The sequence below is a fragment of the Ambystoma mexicanum genome, chromosome 8 (genome assembly GCF_040938575.1).
Source record: "Ambystoma mexicanum isolate Mex_15411 chromosome 8, UKY_AmexF1_1, whole genome shotgun sequence".
Classification (NCBI taxonomy): domain Eukaryota; kingdom Metazoa; phylum Chordata; class Amphibia; order Caudata; family Ambystomatidae; genus Ambystoma; species Ambystoma mexicanum.
Window position 1 is genome coordinate 372,236,856 of NC_090929.1, and position 20,589 is coordinate 372,257,444.

At 48.1% G+C, this 20,589-nt stretch overlaps 1 protein-coding gene across 4 annotated transcripts in view; it reads right to left on the reverse strand.

Moving 5' to 3' along the window:
* The window catches only part of LOC138471948 (discoidin domain-containing receptor 2-like), a 679,729-nt gene that overhangs the window by 113,767 nt on the left and 545,373 nt on the right, over window positions 1-20,589 (reverse strand). The window contains exon 1 of one of the 4 annotated variants that reach the window (XM_069609837.1): window positions 13,787-13,909. The exons of the other annotated variants lie outside the window; for them this stretch is intronic. The gene's annotated coding sequence lies outside the window, so the exon portion shown is untranslated. Of the gene's footprint in view, window positions 1-13,786; window positions 13,910-20,589 lie in introns of those variants that run through there. 4 annotated transcript variants of the gene reach the window in all.

The window sequence follows — 20,589 nt, forward strand, 5'->3', positions numbered from 1 at the left end:
GCTAATTGCGCACTTTCGTCAGAAAGGAGGAGAGGAGTCTTATTGAAGAGTGACGAAAAATTAAGCGATCTAGCCTCTTATGAGGCAGGGGAAAATGCCAAAGGCCTATTGTTTGGTGAAGCTTTCGCTAAAGAGATGGCCCAGTTTGTGGGCACATACTCGGCATTAGAGAGAGCTCAGAGCTCAATAAAGAAAATCTTCCCGGGACGTGTTTTTTCCGGGACCTGACGACACAGGGGCCGAACGTCCGGTCGCTACAACTACCAGCGCAGGCCCCAGGCACAACGAGCCCAATACTGGGAAGGGAAACCTCAAGATACCTTCTTCCCATCCAGATCCAGATTTCCGAGAGGTCAGTGAGGGAGAGGATCTTATCGACAACCCAGTGCCGCTGCCGGTGAGTACAACAAGCATAAGAGTAGGAGGGAGAACTCTCCAATTTTTGATCGAATGGCGAGCGTTGTCGCGCGATGCATGGGTGATATAAGCAGCGGCAGGGCTGCGGCTGGAGTTTGTAGGAAACCCCATACAGAGAGTAGAACCTTCCCCCATTTATATGGCAAGCGAGGAGCGAGTTGTTGCACAACAAGCTCTTCAGTCTACTAAACAAAGGAGCAATAGAGTGAGATATGCAAGAGGAGCCAGGTTTCCTCAGCACCATGTTTCTGGTCCACAGGGGAGACAAGCCTCGGCCAGTCATAAACTTGAAGAGTTTAAACGCATGGCTCAAGTACAATCATTTCAAGGTGGAAGGCATTCACTTCTGCGCGATCTCCTCCGCCAAGGAGACTACTTAGCGCGCCTGGATCTCAAGGACGCTTATTTTACAATTCCGATAGCTCAGGAATTTCGAAAGTATCTGTGCTTTCGGTGGAAAGATCAAATTTGGCGTTTCTCTTATCTCCCATTTGGGTTGGCGTCCACCCCGTGGGCCTTCACCAAAGTGATGAAACCGGTGGCAGCCGCCATAAGAGAGGGACATGTATTATCATATACCTAGACGATATTCTCGTACTAGCCGCAGACAGAAGTACTCTCATCAAGAATGTACAATGGATCTGCGTGCTGTTGGCCTCTCTAGGGTTCTTAGTAAATTGGGACAAGTCACAACTAAGGCCAGTTCAGAGACTGGAATTTCTGGGCTTCACCACAGACACAGTGAAAGCGACCCTCGAGCTCCCTCATCACAAAGTGAGAGTGATAAAGAAAGAGCTCAACGTAGTGATAGCAAAGAAAGTTATTTCGCTTCGATGTCTAGCCAGAGTAGTGGGATTGTTAGCTGCCTAGATTCAGGCGATATTTCCAGGCCCACTCCACTACCGGGCTCTTCAACATCTCAAGATCAGGCATCTACAAGGGGGCGTAGGGTAACACCAACTGGTGACCTTGGACAGCGAAGCGCTCCCCGAGCTTCACTGGTGGCTTCAGAATATGGAGGCATGGAATGGCCGAGCCATTTTCGGAGACGTGCCAGAGTTAGTTATAGAATCGGATGGAAGCAGGTCAGGCTGGGGAGCCAGATGCGAGCACATAGAAACAGGAGGAAAATGGTCAGATCAAGAGTTGCAGCTGCACATAAATTGCCTCGAGTTGTTAGCAGGTTCATTTGCAGTGCGAGCCTTCATGAAGGGCAAAGCAAGGTGTTGTGTCCTGCTCAAGATGGACAATATCGCTGCAGTTCGCTACATAAACAAGATGGGAGGGACAAAGTCCAAGCTACTAGCGGAATTAGCGAACGATTTATGGCATTATTGCCTGGAACATCATATTGCAGTCACAGCGGAATATTTGCCAGGAGCTCTCAACGAGGTAGCGGATTGGAACTCGAGGTATCTGATAGATTCAAGCGATTGGAAACTTCACCCACGAGTTTTCGAGAAGCTGCAGAAGCGCTGGGGCCCAATACACATAGATCTATTTGCGTCCAGACTGAACGCTTAAACGCAGACATACTTCAGTTGGAGGATAGACCCGGGAGCAGCGGGTATGGACGCATTCCTACAGACTTGGCACGCAGCGCTTCATTACGCATTCCTGCCATTTGTCATGATCACGAGAGCGTTAGTGAAGGTTCGCAGAGATCGCGCCGAACTCGTGATGGTACTACCTCTCTGGAAATCCCCGCCCTGGTTTCCAGTAGCGATGGAACTTTCATCGGATTTTCCAAAGATAGTTCCGCATCAGCCGGACCTTCTACTAGGACCGTCCGGCCAGAGCCATCCCCTGATAGCAACAGGCAGGCTGCAGTTGCTGGCATGCAGGATTTCAGGAGAAAGTGGGAATTGCCAGGAATTTCGTGAATCGCTGCAGACTGCATCAAAGATTCCTGGGCACCTTCCACCATTAGGAGCTAAAGCACTGCATGGAAAGCCTGGGCGCGATGGTGCACAGACCAGTGTCTGGATCCCGTTTCAGCCCCTTTAGTGCAAGTTCTTAATTTTCTGGCGAATAAATTTCAAGAAGGGGGAGCTTTTAGAACGATAGGTGTTTATAGATCAACGATCTCAGTGGGACACGATAAAATAGAAGGGATCGCAGTAGGCGAGCACCCAGCGGTCCTGAGGCTTCTGAAAGGAATAAAAATAAGAGAGCCCCCAGAACCAAAGTACGCAGTCTTATGGGATGTTAGATTAGTGTTCGAACCTTTCCTTAGATGGCCAGCGAACAAAGATCTTTCCCGCTCGCAGTTATCAGGTAAACTGGCAATGTTATTGTGCCTTACATCATGCCGCAGAGTACCGGACGTAAAGGCTTTGGAAATCGATAGGAAGATCTTCTATCCAGAAGGGGTAGCTTTTCACATAGCGAAAAGAACGAAGACTGGATCGCGAGTGATTTCATACCCTTACTTCATAGAAAATTAAAAGCTATGCGTTGCTCAGTGCATCAAGGATTACAAAGTCTCCACAAAGCACCTTAGGCCGTGAGGGGTTTCCCAATTGCTTATAGCGCGCAGAAAACCTTATCACGCAGTTGCAGCTGCTACTATCGCTAGATGGGTGCGCAAGGTCATGCAATGGGCTGAAATTGATCTGTCAATATTTGGGGCACATTCTGCGAGGGGTGCGATGGCTTCTAAAGCATTTACAGCTGGGGTATCTCTTCAGGACATTATGAAATCGACAGATTGGTCCTCAGAGTCCACCTTTAAAACCTTTTACTTCAAGCCTGTCTCTAATATTACTAATGCAGTGGTGGCAAGCTTTGAACAAGCATAATGCGAGCCTCCTGTCTTGTCATAGAATAAAGATTGCCCACGCTAACAGCTCAGGAAGTCTTCATTCTATTAAAGACAAGGAGGCGAGCATTATATCCCACCCAAATGAAGTATTTAAAAATCTGAACCTGTATATGTATTTTTGATGCTCAGACGTTGTTGGCCCGCCCTCATGAAGTATTTTCAATTTCTCGTAAGAGAAGATCAGAAAGCGACTTGACTCCATACACAGATCAAAGATGTTAAGAAGTTTGTTCAAGTTGGTCCGGAGGACCTAGCAAGTTACTGTTGAGCAGTCAGTTCCAGTTTTCCTCCATGGTCACAGTTGATCTAATAGAGGACAGTTTCGAGTTCAGTACACAATGGAGTGGAAAAAGAAAGAAGCAGAGGACTATCATGGTGGGTTCTTATACTGTGACCTGCTCCCGGATAGGTGGATCAGGAGAGGTCAAGACTACTAAGCCCCGGAGGATCATGGGGGAGGTAGTGCAGAAAAGAACAGTGACTTCAGAACTTTTAAAACCTCTCATATTTGGTATTTTTTACTTAAAGGGATGGTCTAGTAAAAAATTTTATTTAAAAAATAGATAGGCCACATAAAAAAAAAAATACTAGCATCCTCCGTTTTAAAACTTCCTATGCAAAATTTTGAGCTATTCAAGCTCATAATTCAAAAAAGCAAGCACAGGGGCGCAGCCATTTTGTGAAATGGAGGCCCTCCTGAGCTGGCTTTTGCTTTTGCGGCAGTAATGAAGGAAAAGCCAGCCAGCTGTAGTAAACAAAGTCTACCGCTGGGTGGCTTTCCCTTCATTAGTGCCGGGACTCGGAGGACGCGGACCGGAGACCAGAGCAGGAAAGCTGCAGCCGAATCTCGGTAAGTGCTATTTATTTTTTTTACGAAAAATAAGCACTAGCTGCGTTTTTTTTTCTAAGTTTTCCGGGCTGGAGGAGCCCGGAAAACTTAGAAATAAAACCGCAACTTTAAAAACGTTGTATTTTGAAGCGACCGCAAACATAAATACAACGTTATTGTGTTGGAAAACTCTGCGGTTTTTCTTTCCAAGTTTCTCAGGCTCCTCCAGCTCGGAGAAGCCTGAGAAACTTGGAAAGAAAAACTGCAGCGTTTTCCAACACAACCGCGTGTGTTTCTGCCTGCTGTGGCTTTCACTTTGGGTCTCCGGTGCTCCGTTATGTTTACATGCCGCGTATTGTTTCTACCTGCAGCTGATTTCCCATTTGGGGCCCCAAATGGGAAATGCTAAATGCTGCGTTGTCTGCCTAAATCTGCTTTCCCATTTGGGGCTCTCGGGCTCCCCGTGGGGAGCCCGAGAGCCCCAAATGGGAAAGCAGATTCAGGTAGAAACAACGCGGTTGTTTTCCGCAATGCCGCGTTGTTTCTGCCTGAATCTGCTTTTCCATTTGGGGCTCTCGGGCTCCCCGAGAGCCCCAAATGGAAAAGCAGATTCAGGCAGACACAGCGCGGTTGTTTTCCGCAATGCCGCGTTGTTTCTGCCTGAATCTGCTTTTCCATTTGGGGCTCTCGGGCTCCCCGTGGGGAGCCCGAGAGCCCCAAATGGTAAAGCAGATTCAGGCAGACACAACGCGGTTGTGTTGGAAAACGCTGCGGTTTTTCATTCCAAGTTTCTCAGGCTCCTCCGAGCCGGAGGAGCCTGAGAAACTTGGAAAGAAAAACCGCAGCGTTTTCCAACACAATAACGTTGTATTTATGTTTGCGGTCGCTTCAACGCAAACATAAATACAACGTTTTTAAAGCTGCGGTTTTATTTCTAAGTTTTCCGGGCTCCTCCAGCCCGGAAAACGTAGAAAAAAAAACCCAGCTAGTGCTTATTTTTTGTAAAAAAAATAAATAGCACTTACCGAGATTCAGCTGGAGCTTTCCTGCTCTGGTCTCCGGTCCGCGTCCTCCGAGTCCCGGCACTAATGAAGGGAAAGCCACCCAGCGGTAGACTTTGTTTACTACAGCTGGCTGGCTTTTCCTTCATTAGTGCTGCAAAAGCAAAAGCCAGCACAGGAGGGCCTCCATTTCACAAAATGGCTGCGCCCCTGTGCTTGCTTTTTCGAATTTTGAGCTTGAATAGCTCAAAATTTTACATAGGAATTTTAAAACGGAGGATGCTAGTATTTTTTTTTTTATGTGGCCTATCTATTTTTTAAATAAAAATTTTTACTAGACCATCCCTTTAAGGAAGGAAAAAAGAGCAAATGTTACGGTTTTAAATGTTTTGTTGAAAATGCTGAATGGCAGTAATTAAAGAGAGTAAAGCATAATGCTCGCCTCCTTGTCTTTAATAGAATGAAGACTTCCTGAGCTGTTAGCGTGGGCAATCTTTATTCCCACGGCTGCTCCTATGGCATGTGTTGGATCAGATTGTCCACTAGGCATTTCTCGATCACTGGCAGGTGTTGGACTATTATTTACACCCTTCACCTGATTCACCAATGCTGGTGCACTGTCTGCCTTTATCAGCACGTTGCCCTGTTATTTGTGTCTGAAAGCTGCATAACGTTACACTTATTGCTAGCAAGTCCAATACATTGTAATGCCATCTGCTGTATTGTCTAAACCCTTGCATGGTGTATGACTGGCAATGAGCTTGTCAAACTGTCCTTAAGGCGCCAGTTGTAATGGCAATTTGTGAAAGCCTGTCCCCTTGACAGATTTTCCTTGATACACCACTTCAGCATTTGCAGGACCTTTTGTGTAATGACCTCTAGATTGGGCCAATACTCCTCTGCTTCTAAACATTGTGCACTGAGCACTCTTGCAATAGTCTCATATGTAGGCATGCATGTGGCACCAAGTGGATGCAAGATTCCATCATGTCCAGCAGTTGCCATGGGCACTTCTAGGTAGTGTGATGGTTGGTTAAGTGGATGTGATAAATCACCTTCTGGGGTACCAGTGGTCATGGGGTGAACATTGGTTTCTAAACCATCAATCAGCCCTATACCTCTAATACACCAGAAATGATCCATATAGATTGGAATAACAAGCAAATTATAAACCTCCTTGTCTAATTTTGGTAACGTGGATGGAATGGCAGGCTTATCTCTGAAAGGTTGTGGATTGTCAGTTAGTGGCAAAACAGTGAAAATACAATTACTACCCAATGATAAAAGGGACTGTCCAGTCAAAGTTGAATCAAAAATATCTAATTTATTTATATCACACCAGACAGTTCTAGCAACACTACAAATACAGCCCATCCTGTAAAGGTAGGCAGAGGACAGACAGTTTCAAAGAAGGAAAAGGGATGCACTCTGGATACTGACAGGAGGGTAGTCGGTATGGTTAATTACCACACCAGTTTAAGGTTTCTTGGCTTCAGGACAAGGGAAGCAGTGGGTTTTACTATGTCTCTAGGAGCCTTCTGGGGAGCACCAGGGAGACAGAATCACAATGTAAATTGTGCTGTAGGTGTTCATGGTGCTCGATGGGGTCTTGTCAGCTTCAGGGAGCTTTGCAAGCATATGTGGCAGAGTTCAAAACGTGAGTCAGCTACGGGTATCACATAGCACAATGGTTAGGTGAGCGAAGCTGGTTGAATGGCTGCAGGCAGGCCTCCACAGTGACTCAGGGCCAGGAATCATTGTCTCCGTGCTAATCGGTGGTTCTGAAGCACTGGATGAGTCATCTCAAATGTCTTTAAGCGATGGTGGCCTGACAACAGTCAGCATTGCCATCCGTTGTGGATCGGGGAACCCGACTTGTTAGAAAATGTTGTGCTCTAGCACCTTAAAATTTCTTTTGTACTAGATTTAATCACAAATAATGATCTCAGACCAAATAATCGGACAGACTCAAGGAATATGGCAAAGTACTACTTTATTCTCTTTATACCTCTATATGCGTATAGTACTGATTGTAGCAGATAAAATAGCAGTGGATTGGTCTATGCAACATTGTCTGTTAGGTTGCCCCTTAGACCCACTGAATGGTTGGCATACTATCCCAACCTTGGACTTTCGGCTCCTTAGCAGCACCTACATGAAATGAAACTTAGGTCTTTCAATCCCACTACTCCCCATTTTCCCAATTAGTCCATCATCTCTCATTGGTCGGCCATCGGCCAAAGTCTTTCGTATGTTGTTGACCTTGCAGCCTGCTCGCGCAGCCTGCTCGCGCAGCCTGCTCACTATCCTGGAACATTCAAGGGAGGGTGAGCACACCACAATCTTCATCTGAGGCTTAATGAATAGCCCTTGTTCTCTTCTTCGAAATTACATGTTAGCAGACCACAAATTTGTCCATTTTGAACTTCTATTTAATGCTATGTGATTTAATTATGCAGGGTGCACTTGCTCCTCTTGCCCTCTAGAGACCTGCTCACTCTATCTCATATGAACTTTCCATACTTTTAATTGACAAACAGTTGGCTCCTGCAGATGTTTTACTCTTCTTCAATCTATGAGGAATGTCCCACATTCAGAGCTTATCCGTGTAACTATCTTTGTGCTCTGTTCTTATTCCTTAAAATAGCATCCTTAATTCTGGGCCAACATTGACTCATTGTCGATTCATACACTCAATGTGGTACGGGAACAATACAGGGGTCCCATTTATTGCTGTTTTCCGACTATTCTAGTATGGCAGCGGTGAGGGAGCATGGACTAGTGAGAAAGCAGCTACCTGCTCATGTACAGTGTCCTTTAAGGCGGAGGTTGGAAGATGCTCGTCAAGACACTTCTGCCAGCTTCATCAATGGGCCTTTGTCATCGTTTAAAGTGGATGGCCCACAGCTGTGGTGTGTGATGCAGGCAGCTGCCTTGTCCTTGGTTTTAGGTTCAGAGGCCATCTGGCACTCCCTATCCAGGAAGCTTCCTGCAGAGCCTAGCAGGACACACTGTGTGTTGGTTGGCGACTGGTTCTGGAGCGTCTGGAGGGTCCTCTGAGTTCTGTATCTCCCTCTGTTGCCTGGGAGATGTTTAGGGGAGGGATCTTGCTTCCCTCTTTATCTCCTGGCCTTCCTTCACTGGCAGAAGCTGTAAGGCAGACTTTCCCTTCAGCCAAAGTCCAAAGATGAGTTCTTCTTGCTGCTTCTTGTGAAGCCTTCAGATGTTCAGATGATCTGCCAAAAGAGGGGCTTCAGCCCTCTTTTAAAGCCAAGTGGGCCACAGTAATTGGTGTAGGCTAATCCTACCTTAATTAACCAATCCTGGGGTCCTTACCAACAATCTCCTGTATGTGTGGGGTCATAACCAGAGTGCTTTGCAACAGGAAAGGTAAAGGGATGAAAAGAGGAACGAGTGTGCCCCAGAACTAAAATGGCAGAAACCTTCTCTCAACAGAATGCTCTGGCCACATTGCCTTGTGACACTAAGTCCCACCTATTTCCTGTATGTTATTTTCAAAGAGCCTCTCTGATTAATGGTCCTCTCTATGTGGTCCCTGTTAAAGCGGCAGGTATCCCTTGATGCTGCGACAAGCCAGACTCTCTGGCTCCTGCAAACCACATTCTCGTACCTTATGAATGGGGTTCCCCTAGCGGGGTGGCCTACTGTACACAGCCATCTCAAGCATAACAGCTCACTGTCATTGATACTCAGAGTGGGAACTGGCTTCAAGGTTGACACATTTAAATATGAAAGATTATTGGGTTTCCGGTCTCCTTTGTCAACCTCTGCAGCTAGGCCCCATGTGGGCCTGTTTGAAGTACCCTCTATAGTTATGTTAATCGCTTCCGCCAGCTGCAAAAGATCAGGGCGGATCCATGGAGCTTTTGTTAGATAATCAGGCTGGCCATGGCAGGGTGAAGCTTGGTCCTCCCCCTTCTTGGAGATGACTTAGTGTGCTGCTGGCTGTCACATTCCAACTAAATATGACAGGGGCGGACTCTGCCTGTAGGCTGTGTCCACCCAGAGTACAGAGGTCTATGCGTTTGTCGTGGTGTGAGTATAGGACAATGTGTGTGGATAACCCCAAACATTTTACTGAGGTTGGTCTACCATCATTTCATTTAATTAAAATGTTCAAAAAGCCCAGGCAAGCGCACACCCACCATGCAGGTGGTCGAATTCCTCACAGTGGACCTATTAATTAAAAGGTTAGTATCCTTTCTTGTGATAGAAAACTCTGGTAAATCACTGTTAGTTAGCGGGTCCAGGCTTGCCCTTTCTTTCATCTCTCTTGCCCTTTGTGGATTTGCTGTACCCTTTCTGGTGATGTTACCACATGTTATGGGTTATTTGGAAGACCTGAAATGCCACTGGTAGGTGGGGCCTTACAAGATCAACAGCTCTTCTAGGTTAGTTCATTCCTCATTTTATAAAAGGATAATGCCAAATGGCCCCTCATTCACTTCCAAGTGCCTCATCAAAGAGGTTCTCCCGGCCATCGGACATGTTTATCAGCATGCATGTGCTGTGTCTAGCGGAAACCCTGTCACCCTGAGGCTGGTTTATCTCTCAGCGGTCTCTGCAGCATCCAGGCTGCTTCTGATAACAGTGCTTAAGGCCAGTTGCCCATCCTGCACCATGGCTGGAGCTTGTGCTTGCCCATCCTCTTGTTGCAATTTAACCAGCACCTGCATTTTTTCCCACTTAGATCTGTAAAAAAAAAAAAAAACATAGGCTGGCTCTGGCGTTTGCAATACCTCTGTTGTAGTCTGCTACGCTAGCCATATTTTACCTTTTTGGTTGCGTGTGTATCTTTTTATTTTGAATATGTTCTGGTTTAAGAAAAACCGGTCACAATTTAGTACAAAAGAACAGAAATAATCCATTTGACAACACATTTAACAATACATACATGCATTTCAATTGCATAAAATACATCAAAGATAACATCATCAATATACAACATCCCTCCTCAAAATGAATGTAATTAATTTAGAAACCACTAAGGTCAGTGCAGTGTTGCCCCCTGAAGCTCCCAGTATATATCGGCTTTTCTTCTCTGTGGGAGACTCTGGTGTTAAGGCAGGTATGCCACACCATTGCCTAGCCACTGTCACCAGTAAAGGGGCAGTGGAAGACTCGGCTCTGATTAAGAGTTGATCATGGAGCGATGGCCTGTCAGTTTGATGCAGCAGTTGACATATCTGGCCGCAGGTGGTGCTTCCATGGTAGCCTGAGTTGGGTTTTCACTGATTCCATAATGGGAATACAATGAGCTATGCGCTCATCTCATGTCTCCTTAATGAAATGATTTTGCTCTTCTCTCTCTTGTGCTCTGATGTTGAACCTTGAGGTTGTGCGCGTGAGAGGCGCAACGTGTGCCCGTTGGTCCTCAGTAGGGGTGGCGGAGAGATACGGTTCGTTTTCTTCGGCCGAGTCCTTGGGATGATCTTCCCATATGCTCTCCATGTCAGGTTGGGTTCTTCTTCCTATACTTCTGTGAGGGGGCCTACGCCGTCATTGCCCTGTTGGGTAGAGTCCTGGGTACGTGCCACCGAGCCAGGGGGGCAGCAGACCCTGTGTGCCTGCCACTGTTCCCATGTCTCTTGCCTCCCTCTCCTTCACGAGAAGGTCTATATTTCTGCTTGCCTGTGCAGAGGATAACTGACTGGGCTGTCGCCACCCACTTGGAAGCGCTATACCGCGGCACTGTCAGCGTGCCTGCCTTCATACAGCCCTATCTTCCTCAGATACCTCTTTGTTGTAGACATCTGTGCTCTCGATCCCATATAGAAAGGACAGGTCTTTGATGTCATTTGTGTCCCGGAAGTCGTGGTGACCTCAGTGTCTGCTAAGGCTTAATGCTCAGCCTGAGCATACTCCACTGTTTGTTCACGTGTGTCCTGAAACCGCTCAGCTCCATGGCGACTCTGTTTGGGTGCGGAAAGGCCCCATAGATTTCTCTGTATCCGTTAGTGATGTTATCACTGAAGTCTTTGGCTTCCATCTTCTGCCACCATGTTTTTCAGAACCATCCATGTCTTTTGGTGCAAACTTCTCTGAAGCGTGCATTTCGGAGGCTTGGCCCACTGGTTTTTCAATGTCATGCTTACTGTATCATTGCTCTACTGTACATTTCTTTTGGATGAGCCAGTCTTTTGTAGATCACGCAATCCCTTCTCCTGGGCCTTTTTGTGGTTCCATTTTGGAATGGGTTGAGGCACGGTAGGAGCGATGTATAAATATCGAGTGGGACTGGCGCTTCCCCACGGAAAGGCACTGGAGACCTGTCCCTGTTTTCAGAGCCCCTTTGGACTCAAAATGACAAAAACAGTTCATTAGCATCCTCTCACACAACCTGTGCCTAGTCACTGGCACTGAAACTGCAGCTTGTCTGCGTTGAAGCCTTAACACAGTGGCCTGTGTCGCTGCTGTTTTACGTTCCACTCTATGACCAAACCGAGTGTGGGGGAGAACGACCTGAGGGTGCTGATTTGGGAGAGGCAGTCTGTATTATGCCTGATACAGGAGCATGCTTCAGGATCTCCTCTCCCCTCTAGACTGAATGCGAGCATGGTTTTATTAAAGCAGCTGCAATACTCCAGGTCTACCAATAGATGGCAATCCAGGCATACAGTAGCACGTGAGTCCTAAACAGATCCACAAGTTCCGTATTTAAGTTATGTTATCTTATGTTGGTTTATACCGCACACCGCTACCACCCAAGGGCAGTCTCCAGGCGCTCCAGTATTAAATTAGATCACATTACCTAAATATCTAAGCTGCGACAGAGCTGTCTCTTCAAACCCTCAACCGTGCTTGCACCTTCCCCCTACCACTCCCCTCATTCTTCAGGGCCACCTAGGTGGGGGGGCAGCCCCACAGTTTAAAGCCCACTTCACCACTGAAAGAGAAGCAGTGGCACAGCCCGAGCCCGTAGAACATCGGGCAAACAAGCAAGACAAAGCCATCCCAAATGATCCACACCTCGGCACCTTTTTATATGTTACCATTTCTGATCATCGCAGGAAAAGTGATCAAATTGCGCTGATATATGGAATATTATGTTATCCATGGGGGTTGCTAAGCAAATACAAGGTAAGGGGCACGCATTCTTTTCTGTTTTCCTCGAGTGATGTGGGTCATATAACCAACCCCAACTAGCATCAAGTGGTAACAAAGCCCTGCCAAACCGCTTGAAACATTTTCCACGTTAAGCCACTTGCCAACATCTTCGTGGGCAGGTAGCCTACTGCTGATCACGGACTAGTACTAACTGTGGGTCGAGTGTGAGAGCAGCCGGCTGCAGGTTACATACGCCCTTGTTTGGGGCGAACAGGGCATGGGAGAAGAACAGGGATGTTGCCTGACCCATCGCCTTCTCATGTTTTGTGAGATGCGGCGGTTACATGCGCCATGTAGGTTACAGGGGTTTTGCGCCCTGATGCCCCCGGGCCTGATGGTGTGCGCGTTATAAATAAACAAATACAAATACAAATACATCTGATATTTGTTGGGAGGAGCAAGCCCCATGTTTGGCTGATTGCTATTTTGAAGGACCTCTAGTAAAGGTGGCATAACAGGGACCAATTACTGGGCTTTATGTGTTCCTCTTTCATCGATGTCCGAGGATCAAGGTCCTTCTTGCGTTGGAGGCATAAACTCGACCCAATCAGGAGACTATAGCACAATTCTATAGGTGTTGACTATGGAGGATAGACATTTGGGTGAAGTGAGAAGTTTTTTTAAAACCCTTATTCATCAGTTCTTGCTTCGGCGGTATTACCACTGGCGGTCAGTGGTGGAAATGGAAGAAATGGAAAGGGGATCCCACAGGGTCTTGGCTGGGAGCAGAGTTTGGAGGAGGGGCGGGTTTCCGAGGAGGCAGAGAGGGGACTGAGCTGGCAGATTAACGCTGCTCAAAGGAACTGTTTTAAAATTTTTAAAATGGGGCAATTTCTTTCATGCTGCTTCTTTCCAAAAACTACACGTGCAAAAAATAAAAGGAGTTCACCTTTTAAACCCAGCAATCTATAGTGCAATATTCACTGATAAACAGTGCTGGTCATTGGACCGGCTCTCGGCGGATCCGAGATGCGGCACCAGATGTGTAGCCAATCTCAGGATCTGGCCAGATTCATCCCCCCAAGCCCATGAACCGTGCTGGGAAACTTTTAAAAAAATAACAAAAAATGAAAAGGAAAAATCCCCCACCACATTTTTTCTATTTCTATTTCCACCGGCCTGGCCAACAGGGTGCAGCTTGTGAGTCGGGGCTGGATGACCGCTGCTGCTAAGGAGGCACTTTGCTCTAAGTTCCGAAACACGTCACGCTTCAAAAACAGGATGCCACAACAAGGTTTACTCCACTCAGAAAATAAGAAGGAAAACATGCATGGACACTGATGACATGTTTTTATACCATGTTTCTTGTGTGTGACTGATTTAGAAAAATAAAAAAAAAATAACGAGGCCGCAGGGAATGGGGCGTCCATGTATACATTAGAAGGATGATCTGGTCAGCGCAGCGTGCTCCCGGCTCAGCCCAGGGGCTAGGGCACTAGGTGCAACAGAACGCACATATTCACGCCGTAGCCCCATCCAAGGCCAGCTTTCCCTTTGCCAAAGTTGAAGAGCAAAAAAAAAGCCTCTGCCTCTCCAAAAGACAGTGGCCATAGCCCCTCCCCCTGGCGCCCTGTCTTTCAGACTTACCTGCTGGGGGTGTTTTGCCAGCCGTATCCGGGTGTCAAGCTTTTTGCCTCTCCGCCGCCTCGCCTTCGCAAGCTTTCGTCACTTGGCTCGCGTTCCCTGAGTTACAGAAATCATGTTCCCATTTCCACTTGTGAAAACTGCCGCGCAGGCGCAGCTCTGCGATCTCGCCTGGGAGTGGCTGATTTCGCTCCTGTGAGAATCCCTGAACTGCACATGTTCGAGACCGCACGCTCTATGCAACAAGCGCTACCTAGTTTTCAAATGATGGTCAGGCTGAGACAAACAACGTCGCCAGGGGGCTGCAGTCTGCCCCTTCAGTTCTAAGGAGCTCACAAACACATTTCCTTTATCATCAGCAAACTCGTTCTAATGCGTGATGGCCAGGACATGTCCAACTGAAAGACCCACTTTGCCAGCAGTTAACAGCCCCGCCCCTCTAGAGCACGCCCCTCGGGCACCGCCCCCAAACTCCTCCCCCACCCCGGTCCCTGTGGGATTCCCCACCACATTTTTCCATTTCCACCACTGCTGATAAACAAAAATATCCAAATATGAGACATGTGCTTTGATGACAATTTTGTGTGGCCTTGTGGGTAAGTGTCAACACTGGGAACATGAAACCTGGGTGAAATTCGGGTAGCCAAACACTTGAGTAAGATTGCCGGCCTCAAAAACAACCAATGGTTGCTGTGCCTGCCCTCTGATATTCACAGCTCACTTGCACTCATCTACCCTCCTCACCCCCTGTCTGGCTTTCAACTTTCAACATAGGTCTGCTTTATAAAAGATGGCCTGAAAAGTACACAAACCATAGAAAGGTGCACACACAAATATATTAAGGATCAAGAATAGTTCCGTGCGTGCCTTACCATGGTTTGTGTACTTTTCAAGCCATCTTTTATAAACATAAGGAGAAATATAGTAGGCAAAACGTGTACAATTGTGACACCCGCCCCCCCCCCCATATTCATTGAGAGACTACAAATACCAGAATCCTTGCTGGCATACTTCACTGAGACCCCAGCTTCATGTGTTCCGGCAGCAAAGCTGGGGGCTCTGTAATGCAATCTGCTCTGCGTGTGCTCGCACAGAGCAGATTTGATCACTGATCCACTAAGCCAGGCCGTGGCTGAGGCAGGCCAGGTTCCTAGATCCAGCCAGATATCTGATGCTGGATCTCAGACCCAACAAGATCGGGCCCATTGGCCAGCGCTTCTGGCGTCATTACCTCCTGCAGTCATACTGTCGGATTTCTAGTGGTGGTTTGGCGGTGGCATTCCGGCGGTATTACCACCAGCGGAAATACCGGTTGGTAATTCTGCCAATTTGTGGAGGTAAAGTGGAGGATCAACTTCCAGCTTCATGCTTGTAGTTTGGCGGAGCAGGACAAATGGAATTACCTCCTCTTTTTTCACACACCGTCAAACTTGTAATGAGGCCCAAAGGCTTATATTTAGAATGGCAAAACCGCTGAATCAGATTACAGCTTACGGTTGAACATTGAACATGTGAAATCATTCCCCAAAATCTATTAAGCGATTCAGAGCTTAGCTACAGTTATCTGGAACCGACTACATGGACATGGTGTGTTGCAAGAACAAATGTGTCAGGCTTTTCTGGGTGCTGATGCCCTGCAGGGGGAGCACTTCTGGGCACTGTTGCTCACAGGCAGGGTTTCTCTGAGCTGATGCATTGTTGTAAGCAAAGCCCTACTGGGCGCTGATGCCCTATAACCAGAGCACTTCTTGGCGCTAATGCACTGGAGACGGGTCCCTCTTGGACGCTGATACCCTGTAGGTGAGGCACTTCTCGGAGCTGATGCACTATAGTCTGAGCCCTTCTGGGCACTGATACTCGGTAGACGAAGCCCTTCTGGATGCTGATACTCTGTAGTCGCAGCCCTTCTGGGTGCTGATGCACTGTGGGCGAAGCCCTTCTCAGCGCCAATGCTCTGTACACAGATCCCTTCTGGCCGACGATGCTCAGTAGGCAGAGCTCTTCTGGGTGCGGATACACTGTAGCAGAGCCCTCCTGGGGCTGATGGCTGATGCTCTGTGGTCGGAGTCCTTCTGCAGGTGGAGCCCATCTTGGTGTTAATGCACTGGAACTGGATTTCTTCTGGGCACAGATGTTCTGTGCGCGTGGTCCTTCTGTGCACTGATGCTCTGTAGGTGGAGCCCATCTTGGTGTTAATGTACTGGGGATGGAGTCCTTCTGGGCACTGATGCTCTGTGGGCGCTTCTGGGCACAGATGTTCTGTGGGAGGGGTCTTTCTGGGCACTCCTGCTCGGTGGGAGGGGTCCTTCTGGGCACAGATGTTCTGTGGGCGTGGTCCTTCTGGGCACTGATGCTCTGTATGTTGAGCCCATCTTGATGTTAATGCACTGGGGATGGAGTCCTTCTGGGCACTGATGCTCTGTGGGCGCTTCTGGGCACAGATGTTCTGTGGGAGGGGTCCTTCTGGGCACTCATGCTCTGTGGGAGGGGTCCTTCTGGGCACAGATGTTCTGTGGGAGGGGTCCTTCTGGGCACAGATGTTCTGTGCGCGTGGTCCTTCTGGGCACTGATGCTCTGTAGGTGGAGCCCATCTTGGTGTTAATGCACTGGAACTGGGGTTCTTCTGGGCACGGATGCTCTGTGGGCGCTTCTGGGCACAGATGTTCTGTGGGAGGGGTCCTTCTGGGCACTCATGCTCTGTGGGAGGGGTCCTTCTGGGCACAGATGTTCTGTGGGAGGGGTCCTTCTGGGCACTCATGCTCTGTGGGAGGGGTCCTTCTGGGCACTCATGCTCTGTGGGAGGTGTCCTTCTGGGCACAGATGTTCTGTGGGCGTGGTCCTTCTGGGCACTGATGCTCTGTATGTTGAGCCCATCTTGATGTTAATGCACTGGGGATGGAGTCCTTCTGGGCACTGATGCTCTGTGGGCGCTTCTGGGCACAGATGTTCTGTGGGAGGGGTCCTTCTGGGCACTCATGCTTTGTGGGAGGGGTCCTTCTGGGCACAGATGTTCTGTGGGAGGGGTCCTTCTGGGCACAGATGTTCTGTGCGCGTGGTCCTTCTGGGCACTGATGCTCTGTAGGTGGAGCCCATCTTGGTGTTAATGCACTGGAACTGGGGTTCTTCTGGGCACGGATGCTCTGTGGGCGCTTCTGGGCACAGATGTTCTGTGGGAGGGGTCCTTCTGGGCACTCATGCTCTGTGGGAGGGGTCCTTCTGGGCACAGATGTTCTGTGGGAGGGGTCCTTCTGGGCACTCATGCTCTGTGGGAGGGGTCCTTCTGGGCACTCATGCTCTGTGGGAGAGGTCCTTCTGGGCACAGATGTTCTGTGGGAGGGGTCCTTCTGGGCACTCATGCTCTGTGGGAGGGGTCCTTCTGGGCACAGATGTTCTGTGGGAGGGGTCCTTCTGGGCACAGATGTTCTGTGGGCGGAGTCCTTCTGGGCACTCATGTTCTGTGGGCGGAGTCCTTCTGGGCACAGATGTTCTGTGGGAGGGGTCTTTCTGGGCACTCATGCTCTGTAGGTGGAGCCCATCTTGGTGTTAATGTACTGGAACTGGAGTTCTTCTGGGCACAGATGTTCTGTGGGAGGGGTATTTCTGGGCACTCATGCTCTGTGGGAGGGGTCATTCTGGGCACAGATGTTCTGTGGGAGGGGTCTTTCTGGGCACTCATGGGCGTGATTCTTCCCCAGAGGAGTCCAGGTCAGGAAGTGACTTCTGGGCTACATGAGCATGCACCTCTGCCCACACATCTTTGCGGCTGCATTTAGGATCTCACATTTCTCAGTGGACCTTTTTTGGTTCATTGCAATTCACTAAATCATGTTTTCACTGCACCAAATACAGAGACTTAGAACGGAGCCAACCATTTCACTACACGTCCCTTTGACAATATCAGTGCGAGGCTCACAATTTTCATTTTCGGTAGCGCCAATCTCGAATCCACAATAAGGACACTGCCAAGCTCTTTTCTATGCATGTAGTATAATCAAGGCACTGTATGTGTTACTGATTGGTAATTGTCATAACAAATCTGACCCACATACAACACACTGCTTGCCGCCTGGGGGAATATGGATCGCGACCTGGTCACTATTGCATAGTTCCTTGCCAAATTCTATCTCAGTCGGCACCCTTCGGATATGTGCACAGCCCTTATCCCACACTTCTTAATGAAAAGTGCATATTCAACTCCCCGTGTGATGATACCTCGACCCGCCATGCTAACACTAAGCATGAGAAGCATGAGGAGTGGATAGCCCAGCCAGGTGCCTCTCTGAGGGCAAAACTAGTCAGACTCTACCATTCTCTACCATTAACTGCCATCCTTGCCCGCAGCCCATGTTATTTAACTAGCGTAATGAAGCAGGGCTACAACTCCAGCTTGCTCAGTAACCTAATGAGAAATTCCCAGGCCACTGTGTGGAAGGCTTCCTCCGCGCCCCACGCGGCCACAGTTGTCTCATACCGTGGGCTTTCTGTGCCTTATATAGCCTTTAAGTTACTTTCGGTGGAGCGACTTGGCAGGAACCACGCCTGATCTGGATGCACTAAATGCTTCCTCATTGGGGACAATCGAGAAGCAAACGTTTTGGATAGACTCTTACTGGCCACATTTGAGAAGGACAGGGGTCTATATTAACCACATCAAAGGTGGTTCTATTGGTTCAGGATGAGGCATAATGCTTGCTTACGATAGTGAGCCTGTAAGAAAACCCAGAGGATATAGGTTCTTGTCCAAAACGTGTCTCCCAAGCCTGAAATCTCTGCATCCTATTAGATTCTCTTCTCTCTTGGATCCTAAAAATAAATGCTCTAGTGAAATCCTGCTCCTTTCATCTCAGAACCCTTTCCAAGAACAAATCTGCTACTGGGAATGGATCCAATGTGTGTCTGTTCGCGCCACCTTTGATAAATAAAATGGGCCCACATTTCTGAGCCCTTCAAACAACTGCATTGGCTGACAGTGGCTAGACACATTTACTTTATAGTATTTTAACTACCTCAATGGACTTTCTAACAAACAGGCAACCTTTTCCTACAAAAGCAGGTTTCTCAAATACCTTCCCGCATGGAATCTCTTATTATGTGACCTAAGGCTTTTAACCGTGCCCAAGCAAAACAAAAGAGGTATAGTCTCGCGAGGATAGCTCAGCGGCAACATGCTCACCTTGGAAGCAAGACGACACAGAGCAATACAGGTTCGATCCCCGGGTCTGCGCTTAGAAACCTCTGGGTATTAAGCGCGTTATAAATAACGGATCATATCATGTCATGGCTGGAAGGTTTAGAATTCATATTAACCTTTGGCCTTGCTCTGGATAACCCTTTAGTCCATCGATCTCTGCCAGCCAAGCCATTACAAAAGAGGAAAACTCATACGCAAATCAGGCTTGGTCCCACCCCAAAACACACAGTCCATCCCAACTGCTCGGTCACATCCCTTCTGCACGAGACCATAAACATCCTCAGACATGTTTGGTCCTTGTTGGGACTCATCAGTGAGGAGTATCTTGGTTCTCTAGGCCCAGCAAGCATGGGACCTAGGTCTGGGCATACCTATCCCACTCGGGGTGACTAAGCGAAACAAAAGAGGTGATGGCTGTAAGGTTTAGAATTAATCTTAAACTCTGGCATTGCTCTGGGCAACCCTCCAGACCATCGGTCTTTGCCTGCCAAGCCATTACAAAAGGAGAAAAAACATTTTAACTGTGTCCTACAAACTTCAATGTCTCTTTTTCTTATAATTCTGCTGAGTTGTGTAGACTATGGACTATGGAGTAGGGGACTATGGACTAGGAGCCAAGTGTCCCGAAGGAAGCTTATGAAAATCTAACGATGATACGCCATCAACGTGGACTTCTTCCAGTTCACTGATAGATTTAGGTCCTGGAGCAAATCGAAGAGGTAGTGGAGCTTCCCCTTTACTGTCTCTGGAGATTGGCCCCTTACTAGCCAGTCTTCCAGGTATGGATAGACAGACTCCCTGGAGAAATAGACATGAGGCTACTGCTGCCAGTCACCCAAAGTCTTCCATACCATGGAGAGAGTAACTGACATCCAGAACACCTGTTCCCCATTTCTTTCCTCTGAAAGCACCTCTGCATGCTGGTCCCAGAGACTACAGGGCTTGCATTCAAGCAGTCCCTCAAGCCAGATTAAAAATGCAAAGGACCCAGTTAACCCTGAGGCTCTCATGATCACAAGAATCTGATCTGCAATCACAACTGGTTCATATTCCCCGAGACTTGAGCCAGCATTTAGTACGGGGGTCCAATCCTCAAAATCTGATAAAAGGGGTTCCTTTCCAGGACCAATAACCCAAAGGTGGCAATCACAACTGACTCTTCGCTCCTGTGCTGGGGGGCTATATTGAACAATCTTCAAGTCTTTGACCTGTGTGCAGGGGAGGACCACACCCAGCATATCAACTAGGTGGACTTGAAGGCCATTTTCTTGGCACAGAAGTGCTTTCTCCCCAATATTCAGGGCAAGACGGTATCAATAAGAACTTACAATTCTGTCTCGATGTTCTACATCAACTAACAGGGGTGAATAAAGTCTCCACCACTTGTTTGTCTGACTTGGAAATGTGGGAATGGGCTGTTTGTTAGAGTATATGGCTTCAGGAAGTTCATCTACTTGGAGCATCAAACATTGAAGTGCATCAGCTGAGCCGTCTAGCGGAAGCCAGCCATGAGTGGCAACTCCACGCGCAAAGGATGAAAAATCTGTTCCATCGGTGGGGATGCACTCAGGGGGATCTCTTTGCCTCCAATCTGAGAAACCACTGTCCTGTGTAT